Here is a 21,775-nt window from a genome sequence, read left to right as displayed (position 1 = left end):
GGGCTAACATCTGTGCCCATCTAACTCTACTTTATATGTGGGATGACTGCCACAGCATGGCTTGATAAGGGGTGCATAGGTCTGTGACCGGGATCCAAACCTGTGAACCCCTGGCTGCCAAAGTAGAGCGCGTGAACTTAACCACTACATCACCAGGCTGGCCCTGGTGATTTTTTTTTTTATTGTAGTAAAATATAACATAAAATTTACCATTTTAAATATCATTTTTACTTGTTATTTATTTGACAAAGTTATAGCTTTTCACATTGTGCAAAGCACTTTTCTAAATAATGAAAATTCAAAGATGAATAGGACCTGATTCTTGTCCTCAGACGGCAAAAGTAGAGTTAAATCCATATATTTTCACATAACTGTATCTAACTTGGAAATATGTGCATGCATATATGTAAGTTACAAAGATGAAAACCATTCTTTCTCTATTTTCTGTATAGAAGAACCTCTAAATATCACTTTATTTTTATTTTTTAATTGTGGTAAAATGTACCTAAAATTGACCTTTTAGCCATTTTTAAATATACAATTCGAGGTGATTTGTATTCACTATATAATTGAAGCTTCCAGGGGAATTATATAAAATTTTATTAGAAAAGCATGAAGCTAAAAAAAGAGTTGACTTGCAAATCTTTCACATTTTTTTTTGGAATTAAAATAACTGACTTTCTTTCCTCTGCCGTCTTTCTTCATTTTTTACATGTGTATTTTGGTAGTTGAACTATTGCCAAGTTCTTTTAAACCTGTTTTCTCTTTAAGGTAGAGATCTTTTATTTTTCTCAAGGTCTTAAAGCAAAGATAATTTTTGCATGGGTTGTATTTGCAATCCATGTGCAATCATTTATAATAATTTTATAATAATAAAAATGTCAAATTGACATATGGATACGTTTCAGTTGGCATGAACTATAATTATTAAGTCAAGTTTTGAGTAAGAGTACCCAAAATTCAACTGTTTTACTGGAAAAAATCTTAGCAAATCTAAATTATTTAAGGAAGTAGTAACATTTGTATTTTTCCAAATAGTGTTTTCCTTCTAACATAGCGACTCTAGAGGAGTGATGATATATGGCAATAATCAAATTAGATGCGTGGTTATCTACTTGGTCTCTTCATTTAGCTTTATCTGCAGTCATTTGGTTATCTCATCACATCAGTCTAATGCATTTAGTTTTGTTTTATTGATTGGTGATATGATCTACATTATTTTGTATTTATGACAATGACTGTTTATAAAAAGGCAGAGCGTAAAGTTGTGTTATTCTGGCTTCCCTTCTGTATCTTTGATGCTCGGTATATGTTAGTAAATTATTATTATGGGTTAGATAGGCCTATGGCAATGAAGTACCAAAGCCTTTGCATCTACTTATTCATTGATTTCTTAAAACTGTGAAAAAACCAAAATGTCTAACATGTAACTTACTAATCTTCGTAACCAAGTAATAGCACAATTAAGAACCTTTAAAATGACTTTGAAGCTACAGCAGTAGATGGGGCATTCAATGTATTTGGACACTTCATCTGAATGGATTAGCAACAGAGATTTCTCTTCTCAGAAAATAGAAGTTATTGGGAAGGAATGACATTTGCATAAAGGCACTTAGTTTTGCCACCTTTGAATTTTTTTTTTAGAAGTATGGTTTAATCTTACCCCAGTTGTTCAACTGCTTTAAGCTTCTTTCCAAGTATTACAGCCAAATTGAAGGATTTATTTCCTTGCCTGTACTTCAAAAACACTGCTGTCAAAGTCAGCAAAGGCAAGCAATAGAGATGCAACCCCCTTGTGTTTTCAGTTTATTTGCATTTGTTCATGACTTCTAAGGTATTTTAAATTCCCAAAGGAGTTTGCTTCTTTTAAACTCTATTGTATATAAATTGTTACCTGAAAGCGTCTGTAAGAGATCAAAGTAAATGTCAGCCTAGTAAATAGAAGAGATTTTTTCCTCTCTGAACTACGCTATAAAGGGAGATTTCTTTTGCTTTCTTTATGTTTAGAACTTAATGTAGTTAGGAAAACAGTGAGTTATTAAAGTTTGAAAAGCATCAGGGCGGAGGTGGGTGCTGTTTTCTGTAGGGTCTCAAATATTTCAAGTCTATTGAGGCTGAAATAATTTAATTGATAAAAATCTGTTTGATTACTTGGAGTTTCTCCCAATTTCCTATGTTTCAGAAAGGTTTTGTTTTTTTATTCCTTAATGCATTTTCATTCATCAAAATGAAATTTGGCTAAAATAAATTATTCTGCCCATGTCCCTTAAAATAGCATTTAAATGAACAATACTAACTTGTTTATATTGCCAGTTATTTTATAGGATACTTAAGGCCAAAGAAGATGAAATATATCAGATAGCCAAATTAATTTGTACCTATGGAATTTGATTTTGGTCAAAAAGTTTTTGCAATACATGTATTCATTATGTATTCTCGCTCTCTCGCTCGCTCTCTCTGTAATAGTCCTATTGATTGTTGCTATGATCGTCAGGGCTCTTAGCGTTTGAGCAAGACAAAATGATATACTCATTTATTACTTTGATTCCTGGAAAAAAAAACTTCTGTGCTAACTATAGCTAGTGAGGACAAGTAAATGTATAAACCAACCAAGGTCCTAAATCATGGAGAGTTTATTATTTTGTTGGATATTTGTTAAGAGTATGAAGTTGGAATTCAAAAAGTATTTTCCCTGAAATATGGTTGGTGATTGGGTATGTGTTTGCTGGAGGTGGCTAATTCTACAAAGCACATTTCCTCTATAATGCCCATTATGGTTTACCATTATTATTATTTACCATTAAAACCCTGTATATGACAGTGTATCTATTAGGAAATGTTTGAATTTTTGTATGAATTTTTAGGGGCATTGCTATGGCTCTGACAGCAGAATTATGGATCTGAAAGTTATAAGCTATAGGCAACTTGATATTTCAGAGGCTGGGAGTTGGAATAGGTGTTCCATTGTGTTGATGGTGATAAACTCTTAGGGCTTGGAATCTCTTTCCGGGTTAATCTCTTAGGGACACTCTTAATTCCCGCTCTATTTCACGTACCCTTTCTTTTTCTTTGAGGTCCCTAGAAACTTGGCTAGTCGACTACCTGTTCACAATCAACACCTGATGCTTCTGACCGTGGTTGCTGTCTTCCCCCACCCTCTTTCCTGCTCTACTTGGTTGAATAGTGTTCACCCAAAATTCATGTCCTTCTTAGAACCTCAGAATGTGACCTTATTTGGAAGTAGGGTTGTTGCAGATGTAATTAGTTAAGATGAGGTCATACTGAGTAGGGTGGGCCCTTAATCCAGTATGACTGGTGTCTTGATAAGAGAAAAGTCACAGAGACACAGACACACAGAGAGAACACGATGTAACTGATGGAAGGGAAGATTGAAGTGATGCAATTGCAGGCCAAGGAACACTGAGGATTGCTAGCAACACCAGAAGCTAAGAGGAAGGCGTGTAACAGATTCTCCCTGCAACCTTCAGAGGGAGCATGGCCCTACAGACACCTTGATTTTGGATATCTACCTTCTAGAACTGTGAGAGAATAAGTATGTAATTTTATAAGCCACCTAGTTTGTGGAACTTTGTTATAGTAGCCCTAGGAAATCCTTAGACCAGCCAATAAGCAGAAAAGAACAATCCTGAGTTTCTCTGTTCTTGATAATTTTGAAGTTCCCTAAGGGTTTATACTACTAGAAATGGTACAAAAGTGGAATATAAAATAGGGGAAGTTATAATAATTGAAGGAATTCCAAAAACAAAGCTGAGGAGCTATAGTTTGAAGAGCATTAGTGTTCAACCACAGCTTTAGTTTAGTATCTTGTGGGAAAGCATTCCATTCCCAGGTCCTATACCCAGAGATTCTAATTCAGTTGTTTTATGGTGGGGCCTGAGCACCTGTATTTTACAAATTTTCCCAAGGGCATTTGGGAATACCCAGCTAGGGTTGAGTTTCAGCAGTATAGAGCAAGAAGTAAGAACCACAAGGTCTAGAGCAGTGGTTCTCATCCCTGGCTGCACATTGGAATCTCCTGGGTGGCTTTTAAACCCTACTGATGCCTGAGCTCTGACCCCAGAGATTCTGTTGTCATTGGTCAGGGATTCTGGTGGCTCAGGGGGTATCTTAAAAGCTCCTAGTGAGTTCTGATGTGCAGCCAGTGTTGAGAAATATTGGTCTGAAGGTCTTCATATTCCAGCGAATAGCAGGGATACTTATAATTTTAAACTTTTTGAGAATTTTTTTGGGGGGTATGCAGTGGATAGATTTAGGTTAATGTTAATTTCAGCAAGACAGAAACACATTCTTTATCTGATTGCTTCCTTCTTTACAATGCAAGGCTTTCCCAGACATCTTCGAAAGGGGGGGCCAACAAGGTATGCGTGCCTTGGGTGTGTGGGGCGATTGGAGTGGTCACTAGTGGCTGCATCTAGGGTGGGATGGGGTTTAGTGTGTTTTTTAGATTTACGCTTCTCCCTCCTTTTCTCTGTACCATTGTCTTTTCTACTATTAGAAATCCTGTCTTGGGCCCACATTAAGGAGATGACAATGAAAGTGTTGAGTTGAAAAAGCATAGAAGATGAGGGGATTCTGCAGTGAGAAGGAAGAGAATAGGAAAAATGCCATCGGGCAGACGTGGGGAGGCAAAGAGGTACCATGGCCACTGATGGCTATTACAGTATGAGTATGAGGAATGTCTATTGAGTCTGTAGAAAAAGGAATTGACATGTGTGTATGTAGATATGTATCTAGCTAGGGAAAATTTTTCCCTTGTGACATAGAAATGTGGGCATATAATAAATTACATTCTTTTTTTCTGAAATTCTGTTTGCAGTGAATGTCACCATTGTATTATGTGATGGTTTCATAAAAGTACATTCTTCCCGGTCTTGTGATCCACTTTTTTTGATGTAGACTTGACATTTGGGTTGTGACTATAGGGTTGTTGACTGAGAGTTGGGTTGTTGTTAATACCTCTGATGGTTCCTAGTGGCTTATTTCTAGTATTCCGTTGTTGCCATTTCTTACCTAATGGTAGTGTATTTAATGTATCTAAGAAGACATAAAAACATCAGATTTAATGCAGGTCTTTAGAAGGTTTGGAATGAATGCCACGGTATTAACTTTTCATTTTGTGCTGGTTTCCTTGTCAAGTTCATATGCTTTGCTAGCCTCCCGGTGATCATATCTACGTTCCTTTTTGTTTGTTTATTTGTTTCTAAAACTTCACTGCTGATCTGTCTGCCGTGGTTCAACTATTTGAAGCCTGTGGTCTGGCTGGTGCTACCATTAAGGAGACCTCAACGTTGGTGAAATTCTTTGAAGTTGGTTTCTGAGATATACACTTGATGGCTAATTCTTGAAAGTAATAATAGTCATAGCAATCTGAAATTCTTGTGTCTACGAAGCACTCTTGCGTTATTGTATGTAATTTTCATATGAATCCTTTGAGGTAGATATTAGTTTAGCACTTCTATTTTATTGGTAGGAGACTGTCACTGAGCATTATAATTTGGATCTAACCAGTGGTGTGCTGGTAAAGGGCTTTTGGAATAAAAATCCCTGATTCACTGCATTTTCTGATTTCTTTAATGTAAAGACACTGAACCCTGGTGGATTTCAAGCTACTAAAGTATAGTTCCCGGGTTGTGTAGAGATGTGCATAGACAGCTGTCATGTGCCTGTACTAGCCAGCTCCAACCCGCCTCTGCATTGTACACCAAAGCTAATGTTTCTATTATATTATCTTTCCTTCTTTCCTTCCTCTCTCCTTCCCTTCTTCTTTCCCTCCCCACTCTTCCCTCCCTCCCATCTCTCTCTTTCTCCCTCCTTGCTCCCCTAGGCAGTCATTTCACAGAATCTCTTGCATCACCATCTCTAAGAACATCATGTCCTGGGCCTGCGTGGTGGCTTAGCGGTTAAGTGCGCGCGCTCCGCTGCTGGCGGCCAGGGTTTGATCCCTGGCGCGCACCAACGCACTGCTTCTCCGGCCATGCTGAGGCCGCGTCCCACATACAGCAACTAGAAGGATGTGCAGCTATGACCTACAACTATCTGCTGGGGCTTTGGGGGAAAAATAAATAAATAAAATTTAAAAAAAATTATTAAAAAAAGAACATCATGTCCTGTTGGTAGCCTCTTCTATTAAAAGTTTCTTAGAGACAAGGAATTATCATCAATTGTCAACTTCCAGGACCCATGTAGCCTTAAAATGAAGTAGAATTAATAGAATTGGATTTATTATATTGTCATCCCTTTTTTATTTATGATAAGAAAAGTGTGGATGTGCTATCAAGTCAAATGCCTGATCATTCCAGATGTGAGGAGCAATTTTATGAACTTATTAGTAATGAATCAAACTGATTTTACTTATGAAACCAGCTATTCTTTTTGAGTTTAATTCAAAATGCTTTTTTCTTTCCATGCCTCCTTTTTCTCTGCATAGCCTTTACCTGAAACTACTTTTTCTCCAAAATAGAGTTCACTTGACACAGTGTAGTAGCAGACTTGGAATGGTTCTGAAGCTTGATGATTGTGAAAAACCATGAGAATTGTCAGTCATCTTTTTTCACAATTGTGAACGAAGTGGCAGGTGTTAAAATCTCCTTCCCATTCCAAATTTTGATGGAAAAGTCTAAAGACTTGTCTCATCTCCTTCCCCTTCTCTATTTCTCCCTGATTATAAATCTCAGAAAACACACATGTCTTAGAGATAGAGTTCTCATTTATCCTGTTTCTGGCCATAACCCTAACTTCCTTAAAAATTGGAGTGCATTGTAAATCACTGCCTTTTGTCAACTGTCCTACCCATGCTAAGACCTCGAGTGTGATGGATTAGGCGTCTGTGAAGTGCTGCTGCCATCTTTGTAGGATTGGCCCTGTAGTGATGAGGGTACCCATCTTCTTTCTCCAGTAGAGTGGTGATAGGCTGAATGGGAGTAGAGAGTGCTTGAATCCATCACTGGCATGGACTGCTTGCTTTTTCTGCATTACTTTGACAATAGAGAAATTGCTTTAGTCCGTGAGTACTGTGCAGTTAAAAAAAATTATTAGACAAAATTTCTGAAATGTATATATGTGCATAAAAATATTTTAGCGAATATAAATATTAGGCTTGTAACGTCTCCTTTACAACCCAATTCCATGTAAGAATGACCTCATTTTAAAGGCAAGCTGCACTTTTCTTTTCCAGCATGTCAAACTCCTTTAAGACATGGCCACAGTCTCTGGGATTTCCCATTCAACAGAATGTCATTTTATGTTTGATCCCCAAAGAGTTTGGAATTGTTGAGATTTTATGACAGCCTGATACTTACATTTAACATGCAGGCCATGACATTGAATACTGAGAGCAGATGGGCACAGGGACCGGAGACAGAGTTTGTTACTGTTACAGAGGAAGCTGAAAGAAAAGACCAACGGGTTTCAATGTGGTTTGTAGTCTGGACAATTTATTTTGCTTTTGCTGAGGAAATAGTTAAAGGAGTAGATTTTTATCTTTTTAAATTGGGGAAATTAGAAGCATTTTCCACAAGAAAAAGAAATTTCCCAGAAAAGAGAAAATTTTATTTTTTAGTTTAATTACAAGAAGAGATGCCAAGTTGTATCGATCTGTTTCCTACTTTTGTTTAAACATATAGATCTTTGAGTGCAAGGGACTTGTAAGTTAAAAAGACCTATTATGAGTAAGCTTCTTGACAGAGAAATCTAATTTTCAACATGAACAGCATAAGTGGAAACTGCTTTCTCTCTGTGATAGTTCTATAATAGTTGTACTGATTTATGATGAATATATTTGTTATCCAAAGAGAGTTACAATGAAATGGAAATTCAATTACTTTATAGCCAAAAAATTCTTCTCTGTTAAAGTCTTCATATGGAGAGTTAGTAGTGTGGGAATAGAAATATAAATACTTTTTGTAATTTCTATTAGGTGAATAAAGCATGCCTGACATTGGTTGGTTGTTTTCATTAGTAAAAAATAAAAACATGATGTGACTTTTCAAAGTAATAGGTCTTGTTGAATCATCTATGACAAGGCTAGGATGTTACCTAAATATTTGAATGTTATGGAACATAATTTCCAATGAAACAGAAATGAAATGTCTGGTAAAAACTACATTTGTGAATGTTTTGAACAATGACTCATTCCCAAAGGTGAACTTGCCTTGTTGAAATTATATATATGGATTTATTTTATATACCTTTTCAACAGTGCTGAGCACTTGCTTAGGTCATTTCTGCATCTTAAGTCACTTTTGCAGGAGATAATTAGCCAAGTTTATGCGTAAGAAAACAGAATAACTGGAGGGAGGGGGAAGAGTGGTAGGGAGAGCCTGAAAAATTTCTTGCTAGCAAGGGTATGAAAATGAAGACTTTATTGTGTAGCAACATTATTCCTAATTTAAAACTGGTGAAATACCATTGAAGTTTCCCCTATTGAGGATGTTGCCTTTATGCTTTCTTTAAGTTAAAAAAAAAAAAGTAAAAGCAATAATTATAAGGACTTTCCAAGGTTTTCTCATGGCCTTGGTTGTTCCAGCTCTAATTTCTCACATTCTCCTATGACAGTGTTCTAGAAGGTAGAATGGAGCTGGCAGGCACCACTGAATAATCCGTGCCCTGTGGACCCTCCCAGTCTGTAGCAGAGTTGGCAGTGCCCCTTGGTGACAGCTCTGGAACTGTCTGCTCTGATGCTTTTTTATTCCCTTTTCTTCTTCCCTGAGGGTGGACAGTCGGTATACCAGGGCCTCTGCTTTTTCATGTCTTTCACTTCTCTTTGGCCAATTACTTGCAACTCATACCATTTGTTTGAGATGTATATGTAAGTATAAATATAAATACACGTGTGTGTATCATTTCTATCCCTTTTGATGGTTGACAACCTATCTCAGGAAAACCTCCTTCCTTCTTTTTCTTCCATTTGTAATAAAAAGATAATGACCCTGTTTCTGATATTCCATCACTTTTTATAGCAGTGTTAAACCTGTGTGTATATGTAGTCTATATTTAACAGATAGAGTAAAATAGAATTTCCCAATAAAGAGAAGAGTTAGAAATAAGCTCAAGACCAGATCTCAGACAGAATCAAGTGACTAGTCAGGTTCAGAGGATTTCAGGCTTCCTAGAGTTGTGTGAATCATCTGTGTTGAGTTCTTCTTTTAGGTTGAGGGCATTTATTTATTTGTTTATTTTTAGTTAAACTTTTCACCACAGTGCACTTCACATGCAGAAAAGTGCACATATTATAAGTATACAAATGGATGAACTCCCATAAGATGAACATATATACTCAGCGACCACCCAGATCAGGTCATAAAACATTACCAGCGGCCACTCACACAGGAGTCAACCACTGTCTTATCTCTGTCATCATAGATGACTGTCTGTCCCTAAACACTGCAGGAGTACAACGTGCTCTTTTGAGTCTGGCTTCTTTCGCTTAAGATTATGTTTTCAAGATTCATCCATGTTATTCTTTTTTATTGCTGTATAATATTCCATTATATGGATTTATCGAAAAGCTTCCACAGATTTTTTTTTTTATCCATTTTACTGTTATGGACATTTTGGTTGTTTCCACTTTTCAGCTGTTAATAATATACTGCCATGAATATTCTTACAAATGTCATTTGGTGCACATATGTACATAGTTCTGTGTGGCATATTCCTAGAAGTGAAATTGCTGAGTCTTAAGGAATATGTTTTCATTTTAGTAGATACAAACAATTTTCCTAAGTGACTGCACCAGTTTAGACTTTCGTCAACAGTCTATGAAGGTTCCAGGTGCTCCGTATTCTCGCTCGTCTCCATATTCTCTCTTTTTTTGCCATCCTGATGGCTGTGTAGTGTTGTCTCGTGGTGCCTTTAATTTACATTTTGCTAATGATTAATTTTGATGCATACCTTATATGTTAATGGCCATTCGGCCGTCTTTTGGGAGGAACTTGGCCAAGTTTTTTTGGTCCGTTTAAAAAATCTGGATTATCTGTCTTTCTCTTTTTTGTTCGTTTCTAAAATTAAACCAAATCCTAAATCCAGTATGATGTTTGTTGGGGAGGGTGAAAATCATGGAAAAGTTATTCAGATAGAAATATGTATTTGTTCATTCACTTAAAAAATGTTTATTGAACATCTATGTTCTGTATCTTTACAATGGTAAAAAGGCAGTATCTGCCTTAAAGAGTTTGCAGTCTAGTGTAGGGTGTTAAGGCAAGTAAAAAGACCTCAGGGAGACTTGGTGTTAAGTGCTTTGATAATTGGGACAAGAAGAGAGCCCAATGAAAAAGCATAAGCAGGGGCTTATGATAGGCTCTGAGTTTAAGAAAAGACTTCCCATAAGAGAAGAAAGGATGCCAAAACTTAGATGAACAGTAGGAGTTCGCTAGATGAAAATTAGGATAAGGAATAGTGTTTCAGGTAGAGGAAACAAAATCAGGTTTGAGAGGTGGCAATGCCTGTGGAGAGAGAGGGTGTGTTTGCATGTATATCGGGGGGTGGTGTTTTTAAAAAGTCTTAAAGTGTTCATTAATTTATCTAATTACTGTTTACTGAGCACCTCTTGTGCTAAACTGTGTAAGTTACAAGGATACAAGGCTGGAGAAAATTATTAACAACAATAGTGATAATAACTAACGTTTACTGAGTGCTTCCCGTGTGCTGGGCATGTGCTAAGCACTTTACTTGCATTATTGCGTTTAATTCCCATTGCCATTCTTTGACATGGCTACTGTTATTGTTCCTATTTTATATTTGAGAAAACTAGGTCCTAGAGAAGCTGAGTAACTTCAGTAAGCCCTAGAATGTCCCTATGCCCACTGAATATATATAACCTAGTGGGGACTTAGAAATTGCACAAAGAATTACACATACAAATTGTAATCACGTTGAGGGTTACAGTAACATTAAGTTAGATATGGGTCTGTATATGATAACAGTAAGAGTTATAAGACATTGGAATACAATATGAGAAGAATAAACATTTATTTTATTATTTTATTTATTTTTATTTTTTTTGTGAGGAAGATCAGCCCTGAGCTAACATCCATGCTAATCCTCCTCTTTTTGCTGAGGAAGACCGGCTCTGAGCTAACATCTATTGCCAATCCTCCTCCTTCCCCCCCCCCCCCCCACAAAGCCCCAGTAGATAGTTGTATGTCATAGCTGCACATCCTTCTAGTTGCTGTATGTGGGACACGGCCTCAGCATGGCCAGAGAAGCGGTGTATCGGTGCGTGCCCGGGATCTGAACCTGGGCCGCCAGTAGCGGAGTGTGCGCACTTAACTGCTAAGCCACGGGGCCGGCCCCAGAATAAACATTTTATAGCATCGTTTTAAAGTTATAAGTAAATAATATAATACTACATATATTAATAGTATATATAAATTATTATATGTAAAAATGCTTCTTTCCAATTATGATAATGAAAGGGCAATAAACTATAGTAGTTAAGAGCACAGACTCTGGAGTCAAATTCCCTGGGTTTGATTCCTGACCCCAACATTTATTATTTAACTAATCATGGCAAACTCTTAACTTCTCTGCTTCACTTGGAAAAACATTGTCTTAAATCCCTACTATATTCATTTCAAAATTTGGTGGTCCTGTGAGGAAAAACATTCAAATTTGCTTTTGGTCTTTTTCCTGAAAGTTTTAACGTGCCAAACACTAACAAAAAAACCATTTGCAGACTGAGACCTTGTAAAGTACATTACTTTTGGGCCTGCAGAAAATTTTTGGATAGAACTGAAGGCACTGAAAATAGAAGGTTATAATTGAAATGTCAGCAAATATAACTTTAATAATTCCAGTCGATGCTACTAGAATATTAAATAAACCTATTTAACTACATTTTTTCTTTTCAGTATATAAATTTTAATATGCATCCCATATCTCTCCAGCCATATTTTCTATATCAATAGTCCCCTGTGGCACTTTATCTTTGAATACAAACAATTCTTGTTCAATATTTGAGTAGTGATAATGGGTTTTATTCTATAAATAACGGCCTTAGTACCCTAAACTACAGCCAGCGTAACTTTACCATTTGCAAGAACTACAGTGCTTTATATTCCAAATAGCAATTTTAATGTTTTATTCATTACCAGTAAACAAACGCAGAACACACGAAGAAAACTGTTTATTAGAGTAGAACGGGCACATCTATTGCTGTGTTAGTGGGGTGCCCTCTATCTACTGGGCTGGCAGGCATGAACTGCTGAAATGCAGTGTTCCAGGAGCCTTTTAGAACATTTTGACAATGGAAATTATATTTGAATTAGCAATCTAAGCGGTCCAGAGCTGATAAGAACTCCAAACTATGGAAGAAATCTTTAAAAATCTTATTTTTCAGAGCCAGTTTAAAAGGTTCTTGTCCTCTGTGAGAGTTGCCCATACTTCTCAAACTTTTCCTCAGAAAAGGAAAATAATTCCAGGTGTGTGGTTGAAAGTAGCCTACTGCATGCAGTAAATTCATTCTAACATTTAATCATGTTTTACTTTAAACTGTATGATTTTTGAACTGTATTCATAATATAATGTTTGAATATATTCTCAAAAAAAGTCTCAAAAAAATCTACAAATAAAATTGATGCTTCTGTTAGTAATGTTTTATTATGGGAATTTATGTTCTTCCAGGCACATCATTGCAAAGGCCCAGGTAAATCTAGGATCTCTGTAGTTTGTCATTTCCTTGTCCTCCTAGATATTTTGAATCTGAAGGTCAGAACAGCACAACACATATCACGAACTGGCTAACGTGTGGATGTTGTTTTTGTTGTGTTTCTTTTTTGTCAGGACAGCAGTACAGCCAATATCTTAAAAATTAGGAGATTTCATAGATGGTACAGATTCTTCATTTCACTTGAATATAACTACAGGGCAACTGTTGTCAGCAGTTGAATAGCAGTGGCCTTCTCCAGAGAGGGCATTCATTCTCCCTGCCTCTTCCAGTCTTCTTTTGGCTGGCTACACTCCTCTGTTTCAACCTCTTGGCTCCTGTTAGCATTTGTAGCTCCCTAAGTAAATTAGCCCAGAGCTTCCCAACTGGTGTGCTGTGGGTTGGTTACAGGTATGCTGAGATACTGATTTCCTCAGACATTTCAGAATGATGGGAAAAAGGTTGGGAAACACTGGTTAGCCTTTTGGTAACTTCATGCGTGGCCTGACACCCCCCAGGATTCCCCAAGGTTGTGGGTTCAGGGAATCGTTTCAAATGAGGGCCTCTCTTGGTTTATACCAAGCTGTAGAGAACTGTCAACTCTTAAAGGCCTTCTGCAGACTTAGAAGAAATAAATCCATGTGCTCTTTACTAGGTAGGTCTTCTCTCTGATGTCAAAGGTTTTCATTCGTCAGTGAACCGATACCTGTTGAGTATAGCTCTGCTTATATTGCGTGATAGGCATGGGTGCAAACTGGCAGCAGCCTGGCTCAGAGAGTGCCTCTGACTGGAATTGAGCAGGGCAGGGATATTTGGGAGAGATCATATGATTGAAACCATTGACTTTACATGTAACTCCATGAACAAAATAAGAGTTGATAAAATTTATAAGAAGTGATGGTTTTTAAAGTACTTACACTACTTATCTATAAAAGAGCTGGAAAATTCCTTAAATGTGTAATGAATTCTTTCACCACTTTTATACATTATGAAGATTATAAACTCTGTTAATCAAATTTGTTTATTCAGAAGAATGCCTGAGGAGAAACATACAAGGAACAACAGTAAGGCACAGAATGGATGAAAATGTTATTGTTAGTAGGTTTGACATTTAGCAATTTAGGAGCATTGTTTAGCCTGAGTTTCCAAATGGTGCTGTAACATAATGTACTTGGCTGTGTTCAGTTTAATGATGTATGTATTGTCCAATGCATTTCCCATCAGCAGTAGAGTGAGTATGTGATGCAGAATATATTACATTTTGTTTTATCAATTTAAATACAGCTGTGCTTCAGGACATAACAGTGGATGTTGGGTTATATTTCTGGTCCTCTGGGAATCTTTTAGTTTTAATAGGCTGTGAGGATTATAGAAAGCCCTTGACACTTGAGTTCAGGCATGCCTGTGTGTGAATATGCTTTTGGAAAACCCACAACACTTTTGAGATCACTTTGCAGAGTTTTCAAAGAACTGAAGATTGATAATCTGGTGAGATAAAAATCAGGTACCAGCAAGCATCAAATACATTCGGCACAGTTATAGTTCTCCAAGGGGCTGAAGATTGTGCTCAATTAACGGTACATGCTGTGATACATTTACATGTAGATACATTAAATGCTAGATTAAACAAGAAAACATACCTTTTGGGAGTATAGTGGACAAAGTGGACACGTCATTAAGTTTGATATAAAATACAGTTAGAGGCCAGGAAAATTCCCAGTCTGTTGTGCAAGGCTTTGAAATGTGGGACCTTGACCAGTACTGTCCAGTAGAAATATAATGCAAGTTGCTTAAGTAATTTTAGAGTTCCTAATTGCCACATTAGGAAGTAGAAAGAAACAGGTGAAATTAATTTTAATATATTTTATTTAACGCAGTATATCCAAAGTATTACCCTTTGAACATGTAATCAAATAAGATGATAAATGAAATAAATTATTGTTTTTGGTAAAATGTCTTTAAAATCAGATGTGTATCTCACACTTGCAGGACAACTTAATTTGGACCAGCCACATTTCAGATGCTTGATAGACACATGACTGGTGGCTACCGGAGTATCTACTAGCAGTGCTTGGCCTTGAGTCTCTTTAGTACTGTGAGCAGAGATTCTTATACTGTTCCAATTCATACTTTCGTAGTAATTTTTTTTTTTTTAAACATTTTATTTATTTATTTATTTTCCCTCCAAAGCCCCAGTAGATAGTTGTATGTCATAGCTGCACATCCTTCTAGTTGCTGTATGTGGGATGCGGCCTGAGCATGGCCAGAGAAGCGGTGCGTCGGTGCGCGCCGGGGATCTGAACCCGGGCCACCAGCAGCGGAGCGTGAGCACTTAACCGCTAAGCCACGGGGCCGGCCCCGTAGTAATTTTTTTTAAATTCTGAAATCTGCGCTTTCTGAAACCTAGAGCCATCTTTTATATTTAACTAGACTAGGAATTTAGTTGGAAGGGGGAAGAAGGAGGATAAGTACTTGATTCAGTGAATGAGTGATTCAGGTTCATAGTAGAAGAGATCAAGGCATGGATTTCCTAATAATTAAGGGAATAAGATTGATATTAAAGAGGCAGTAAAAGAGTGTAGAAGTTATTAAAAATCAAAGTCTGACCAATTCTGGAATGGATATAATATTAAGTAATGAAGTTTCAAAAAATAGAGCCAAATAAATCTCCATGAATGAATTTTGGATGATGGATTTTCAGAATCATTTTTACCTCTGTGGATTTTAGTTTATTTGGATCATATTTCTGTGAAAAATTGTAAACTCATCTTCTGTTGTCTTTCTCTGTAAAAGGATAGTGTGACATGTTAATATATGTTTTCTGGAAATCTGGTTGTCTTTAATAAATATTTCTTTTTTCTTAAATTAGCATAATTTAATAATATAGGATACCCAGAAAGGTTCATGTGGCTTTTTTTTTCTGACCTCCTTTGGGCTCCAGCAGGTTCTGTGGCCTAGTGGTATTGTTTAGTTCTGTGTTTTGAAAACCAAAGTAGTACTTCTCAATAAGAAAAATGATAATTTAATAATAACTACTATTTTTATCGAGTGCCTTCTGCAAATTGCATTTCTTAAATTCTCCAGACACAACAAACATACTGCAAGGGAGGCATTATTTTAGCTATTTTTGTGAATGTTGAAAGACTGAATTTTAGAGAGATTGTGACTAGGCCATGGCCGTATAACTTGGAAATAGAAAAGCTGGGTTTTGAATTCAGAGTTATAGGATGCTAAATCTCATCCAGCATCAGGAGGTGAATAAAGTGATTTAAGGAAGCATAATTGCCTCTGATGAACTGGGCAGTTATTGTTCATGGTCTTCCAAAAGCGGGAGGATTAGCTTTCTAGTAATTTCTGAGATTCCTGGAACTTTTGGAGGGGTGTGTGGGAGTGTTCTTGCCTAATATTTCTGAGAAAACCTACATTAAAAACAGAATGCACTGGCAAACAAGAACTCTGTTACACTTTAATTAGGCCCCTTCACTCCACAGAACATACATGGAGAAATGCTGCCCAAACGGAAGCAATAGCAAGACTCAGACTGTCAGAGGCTGCTGGTCAGAACTGAGAAGGAGGACATCGGTCTCTTCAGTGGCTCCTTGGATCCACAAAGTGAATGCTGCAGCTAAGATTTGTGCCATTTCATTGCTTGTTGGCACTCCTGAAACGTGGCCACATCTGTAACTGTATAAATTTGTTCTGGCATAGCCCTTCCATCAAGCTTACAGCTCAGAAGCTTCCAGTGAGAGGCACTATGGCATGAGGAAGAGTATGGACTTTGGGATCAGACAAGAGAGTGTTCAGATCCCGGCTGTGCAGTTTGGTAGCCATCAAACTCTATTTCTTCGCTCGTAAAGTGGAGGTTGATATCCCTTCTTCACAGTGAGTTACCGAAGATAATGTGTGTAAAGTACCTGCCACACTGCGTGGCACATACCTGATTTATGGATTATATTTTTTTCTGTTGAGATACTGTTGTAAATAATACACTCCTTTAGATTATACAAGACACAGTGACAGATAAATTTCTGAGCATTCCAATTGGTAATGGTATAACTATAGGGAGAGAAATTATTTATAGTCACAGATAAACTCTGTTATACTGCAGTGCTTTATGGAAGTGTGCTTAGAAAAGAAATCCTCCCCGCTCACCTTCAGAGTTCTCCAAGGCCACCCCCAGAGGATCATTGAGTTACTGGTGTGTCCACAGGCTCAGCTTTGGAAATAGTGAGAATATTTCACTTCATTGTCCCTTTTTATCTCCTAAGAATTTCTCTTCAGAGCGCCATGTAGTAAAGATATGTGGTATGCTAAGTTACAATTGACATGTTAGTTAGCCATTTATATTCCTGCCCAAAACGGGTGAGGAGCCACTGGGAATGAGAAGTTTGGTTAAATTTCATGAGTTCACCAATTCAGAGTTAGAACTCAAACTCTGTCAACCAATATTAATTTATTCCAGTATTATAATTTATTCATAGCATATGTCTTGCAAACTTGTGCACTTTTAAAAATAGGATTTGTAGGATCCACAATTTTATAAATGCAAGGAGACTTGAAGATCTTTCAACCCCTTAATTTCATAGATGATGAAGCTGAGGCCCAGACAGGGTAGCTAACTTAGCAACTGGGATAGAGTAGTTAATGATAGTGTTGCAGTCGAGTTAAGGACGAATGACCTGTTGTTTTCTTTGTCTAATTTGACACAAGTCTTACCAATCAAATAATGTTTACTGGTTAGCTACGAGAATTCAGCATATTGCTAAGAACAGTAGAAACTCCAAACAAAATGCATCATATAATTTGCTTGCATTAAAAACTTCTGCTAGGGGCCGGCCCCGTGGCTTAGTGGTTAAGTGCGCGCGCTCCGCTGCTGGCGGCCGGAGTTCGGATCCTGGGCGCGTACCAACCACCGCTTCTCTGGCCATGCTGAGGCCGCATCCCACATACAGCAACTAGAAGGATGTGCAACTATGATATACAACTATCTACTGGGGCTTTGGGGGAAAAATAAATAAATAAATAAATAAAATTATAAAAAAAAAAAACGAAAAAACTTCTGCTAGATATAAAGGGTTATTCAAGAGATTTGGAGTACTAGATGTGTTTCAAGTTGTTTGCCCTCCTGTGACCAAGAGTGGCTCATGTAGCCTCCTCTTGGTAATTGGTTGGTGGATGGGTGATAGCTAACTTTGGAGTGACTCATGCATACACTGGACACCACTCTATAATTTGGATAATCTGACTTAAAATTATGAATTGGTCTAATCAAATTCTCTCTTACAGGAAAAGTTTTTTAAGTTAGCTTTTATGAAATAAAAGATGTGTAAAAATTTCATAAATCATAAGTGTGTGCCTAGATAAATTTTCACAATTGGACACATCCATGTAACTACCACCCAGATAAAAAATTGAAACATTACCACCCCAGAAATCTCCTTTGTATCCCTACAGTCATTACCACCCTCCAAATATGACCACTACCTTGGCCTCTATCACCATCAATTAGTTGTGTCTTTCTGAATCTTATGTAAATGGAATCATACTGTATGCCCTATTGTACATGTTTTTTAACTGGTCTAATTTTGTTCCCTGGTATGTTATGAATTTGCTTCATTTTTTTCATGTTCATTACCTCTCATTACTACGTAACATCTCATTTTTTGAATATGCCACAATTTATCCATTCTCTTGTTGATGGGCATCTGGGTTGTTTATCGTTTTGGCTATTACACATAGTGCTGCTATGATCTTCTTGTATATGTACTTTGGTGAATACATGTACATGTATGTTGGGTATATACTTAGGAATAGATAGTGGAATTACTAAGTCATAAGATATGCATATGTAGCAGACTGACAATTTTCCAAATTAATTATGTAGTTTACCTTATACCATCAGTGTATGAGAATTCTAGTTCCTCCACATCATCACTAGAACTTTGAGCTGTCAGTGTTGTTAATTTTAGACATTTCGGTGGATCTGCAGTGCTATGTCATTGTGGTTGAGTTTACATTTCCTTGATGACCAGTGAGGTTGAGAACATTTTCATGTGTTTATTGGCCGTTTTCTTAGACTTCCTTTTCAAATTGTTTGCTCAGTTTTTCTTTTGAGTTTTCTGTATTTTTTTAAAATTGATTTATGGAAATTGTATATATTCTTGGTAGTAATATTTTGTCAGATGTATGTATTGCAGAGATCTTCTCTCTATATGTTGCCTTTCCACTCTCTTTATGATGTATTTTGGTGAAGAGAAGTTCTTGATTTTAATATTGTCCATTTTATTAGTCTATCATTTATGATTAGTACTTTTGGTGTCCTGTTTGAGGACTCTTTGCCCATCACAAGATCATAAAGATATTCTCTTTTAATTTTTTTCTAGAAACTTTCTTATTTTACCTTTCGTATTTGTATCTCTAGCCATCTGGAATAGATGTTTGTGTATGACGTGAGGTAGGGTTCAAAATTCACTTTTTTTCCTCGTATGATATTCAGTTGACTGCGCATCATTTATTGAAAAGGCCTTTTCCTAATTGCAAGACAGTACCACCTTTATCTTAATCAAGTGACCAATTATGTGTGAGTTTATTGATCAGTTTATAGAGACTTGTGTATCAGTTCCAAAATATCTTAATTATTAGAACTTTATAGTACGTCTTGATATATGAGAATATACCCCCAACTTTGTCCTTTTTATTTAAGATCACCTTGGCTATTCTTGGTTCTTTGCATGTCTATTTTAAGTTTGGAATCAGTTTCCAGTGCACACACAGACACCCACAGCCCTAGGATTTTGATTGAATTTTTATTGAAACTACAGATCAATTTAAGGAGAGCTTATATTTTAATATTCAGTTTTCCCATCCATGAACATGGTATATCCTTCCGTGTATTTAGGACTTCTTTAATTTCTCTCAATCATGTTTTGTTTTTTTCAGAGTAGATGTTTTGAACATCTTTTATTAAGTTTATTTTTAGGTTTTTAATTCTTTAAAGTTATAAATTTTATTGGTTTTTAAATTTCTTGTTATAATTGTTTTTTTGCTGGTATATTGATTTTTCTGTGTTGACCTTGCTAAATTCATGTGTTAATTCTAGTATTGTGACTATAGATTCTTTGTATTTTCTGCTATCTGATCATATTTTCTGTGAATAATCGCAATTGTATTTTTTTAATTTGTAATCTTTATCTTCTAAAATTATGTATTCTTTATGACAGTGGCTGAGACCTCTAGCGTAAGTTAAATTGAGGTAGTGATAACAAACATCTTTGTCTTTTTCTGATCTTAGTGGGGAAAACTTTTTTTTTTTAAAGCTTTTATTTAATCTGGGGCCCCCAAAGCCCCAGTAGATAGTTGTATGTCATAGTTGCACATCCTTCTAGTTGCTGTATGTGGGACGCGGCCTCAGCATGGCCGGAGAAACAGTGTGTCGGTGCGCGCCCGGGATCCAAACCCAGGCCGCCAGCAGTGGAGCGCGCGCACTTAACCGCTAAGCCACGGGGCCGGCCAGGGGAAAGCTTTAATGTTTCACCATTAAATGTGATGCTTATGTTAATTTTTTTTTTTTTTTTTTTTTTTTTTTGTGAAGCAGAGTGGCCCTGAGCTAACATCTGTTGCCAATCTTCCTCTTTTTGCTTGAGGAAGATTGGCACTGAGCTAACATCTGTGCCAGTCTTCCTCTATTTTGTATGTGGTATGCTGCCACAGCATGGCTTGATGAGCCATGTGTAGGTCTGAGCCTGGGATCCAAACCCGTGAACCCTGGACTGCCAAAGCAAAGCATGCGAACTTAACCACTATGCCGTGGGGCCGGCCCCCTTATGATAGATTTTAAAATAGATATTCTATAACAAATTAAGGCAGTTGTCTTCTATTTCTACAGTCTAAGGTTGATTCTTGAAAAATGGTTACTGTGTGTTCATTTTATCAAATGCTTTTTTGTGTCTGTGTGAAGAGGTGATAATGCAGGAGGAATTTGGCTGAAGGGAGTGATGAAACTCCTCTTAGAGGAAAGAGAGGAAACCTCAGCTTCTCCTGGAGGGCCATGATCACCAACAGAAATTCAGACGAGTGGGAAGAAATTATAAATTCTTGAAACCAGGAGTAACATGATGCAATATTTTAAATATTAGCCTGGTGTGTTTGTCATGTGCATTGGAAAGATCAGGGACTCGAGACAAATAGATTAACAATAATCTGAACGTGTTAATTGAGGGCCTAAAGGAGCTGAAGTGGTGGAGGAAAATTACAGAACTGAATCTGAAGAGGTTTTGGAAGGAATAAACAACAGGATTGTTGTTATATGTTGATTAGAACAGGATCTTAAAATTGACTCAGAGATCAGGTTCCAGGGACTGGATGTTGATGGTTTCACAGACTGAATTAGGAAACTGGGAAAAGGATTTTTTTTTTTGAGGGAAAAATAATGACCTCATTTTTGGGTGTTGGGAAGTGAGGCTTTCTCCCCTGCCACTAGATGGTAAGCCATTTGTGTGTTGGGGAGCTATCTCGGCTGCAAATCTCCAGTGTCTATCACAATTCCAGACATGATAAGAATCAGAAGAGTCTAAATGTTTGTTAGATTATTCAGTGATATCTATGTAGAAAAAAAGTAGAGTGCGATTTAGGTGGGAAATTAGATTTAGAGATGTTCATTTGGGAGATAATAATTGAGTCTCTGATAGTTGAACTTCCTAAGAGATCAAACACAGAGAGAAAGCACATCTTAAAATTAAGGAGAATTTTGGAGGATACTCCTCTGTAGGAGGTAGAATATTTAAAAGACAGCCAATGGTAATAGTTAGAGAGAATGGAGAAAAGAATCAGATATTTCATTGAAATGAGGGAGGAGAATTTTCCAGGTGCGTGTTCTCTATAATGCTAAATATACATCAGTCATCAAAGAGACCATTTAAAAGGGGGCAGGGGAATAAAAGTAGAGTTAATGAGTTGTGATAACGTGACTGAGGAAGGACAACAATTGTTCTGTAGTACGTGTAATTACAAGTAGTAGAGCTAGCTGAAAATTAGTATTGAGATGGAGATTATCTGAATATTTTTAAGGTAGGAGAGAAGATGTCTATGCTGGAGAAGAGTACTGAGCGAGAACCC

The 21,775-nt window shown here is 36.9% G+C and overlaps 1 protein-coding gene across 13 annotated transcripts in view; it reads left to right on the top strand.

Annotated features, from left to right (window-relative positions):
- KLF12 (KLF transcription factor 12) overlaps nt 1-21,775 on the top strand; it is a 420,215-nt gene that overhangs the window by 101,003 nt on the left and 297,437 nt on the right. Inside the window, exon 2 of one of the 13 annotated variants that reach the window (XM_058548299.1) lies at nt 16,153-16,543. The exons of 11 other annotated variants lie outside the window; for them this stretch is intronic. The gene's annotated coding sequence lies outside the window, so the exon portion shown is untranslated. Of the gene's footprint in view, nt 1-2,467; nt 3,542-16,152; nt 16,544-21,775 lie in introns of those variants that run through there. One more of the 13 variants, XM_058548303.1, reaches the window with a different exon arrangement.

Source organism: Diceros bicornis, chromosome 9 (assembly GCF_020826845.1).
Source record: "Diceros bicornis minor isolate mBicDic1 chromosome 9, mDicBic1.mat.cur, whole genome shotgun sequence".
Lineage (NCBI taxonomy): Eukaryota > Metazoa > Chordata > Mammalia > Perissodactyla > Rhinocerotidae > Diceros > Diceros bicornis.
This window is presented reverse-complemented; position numbering and strand designations above follow the sequence as displayed.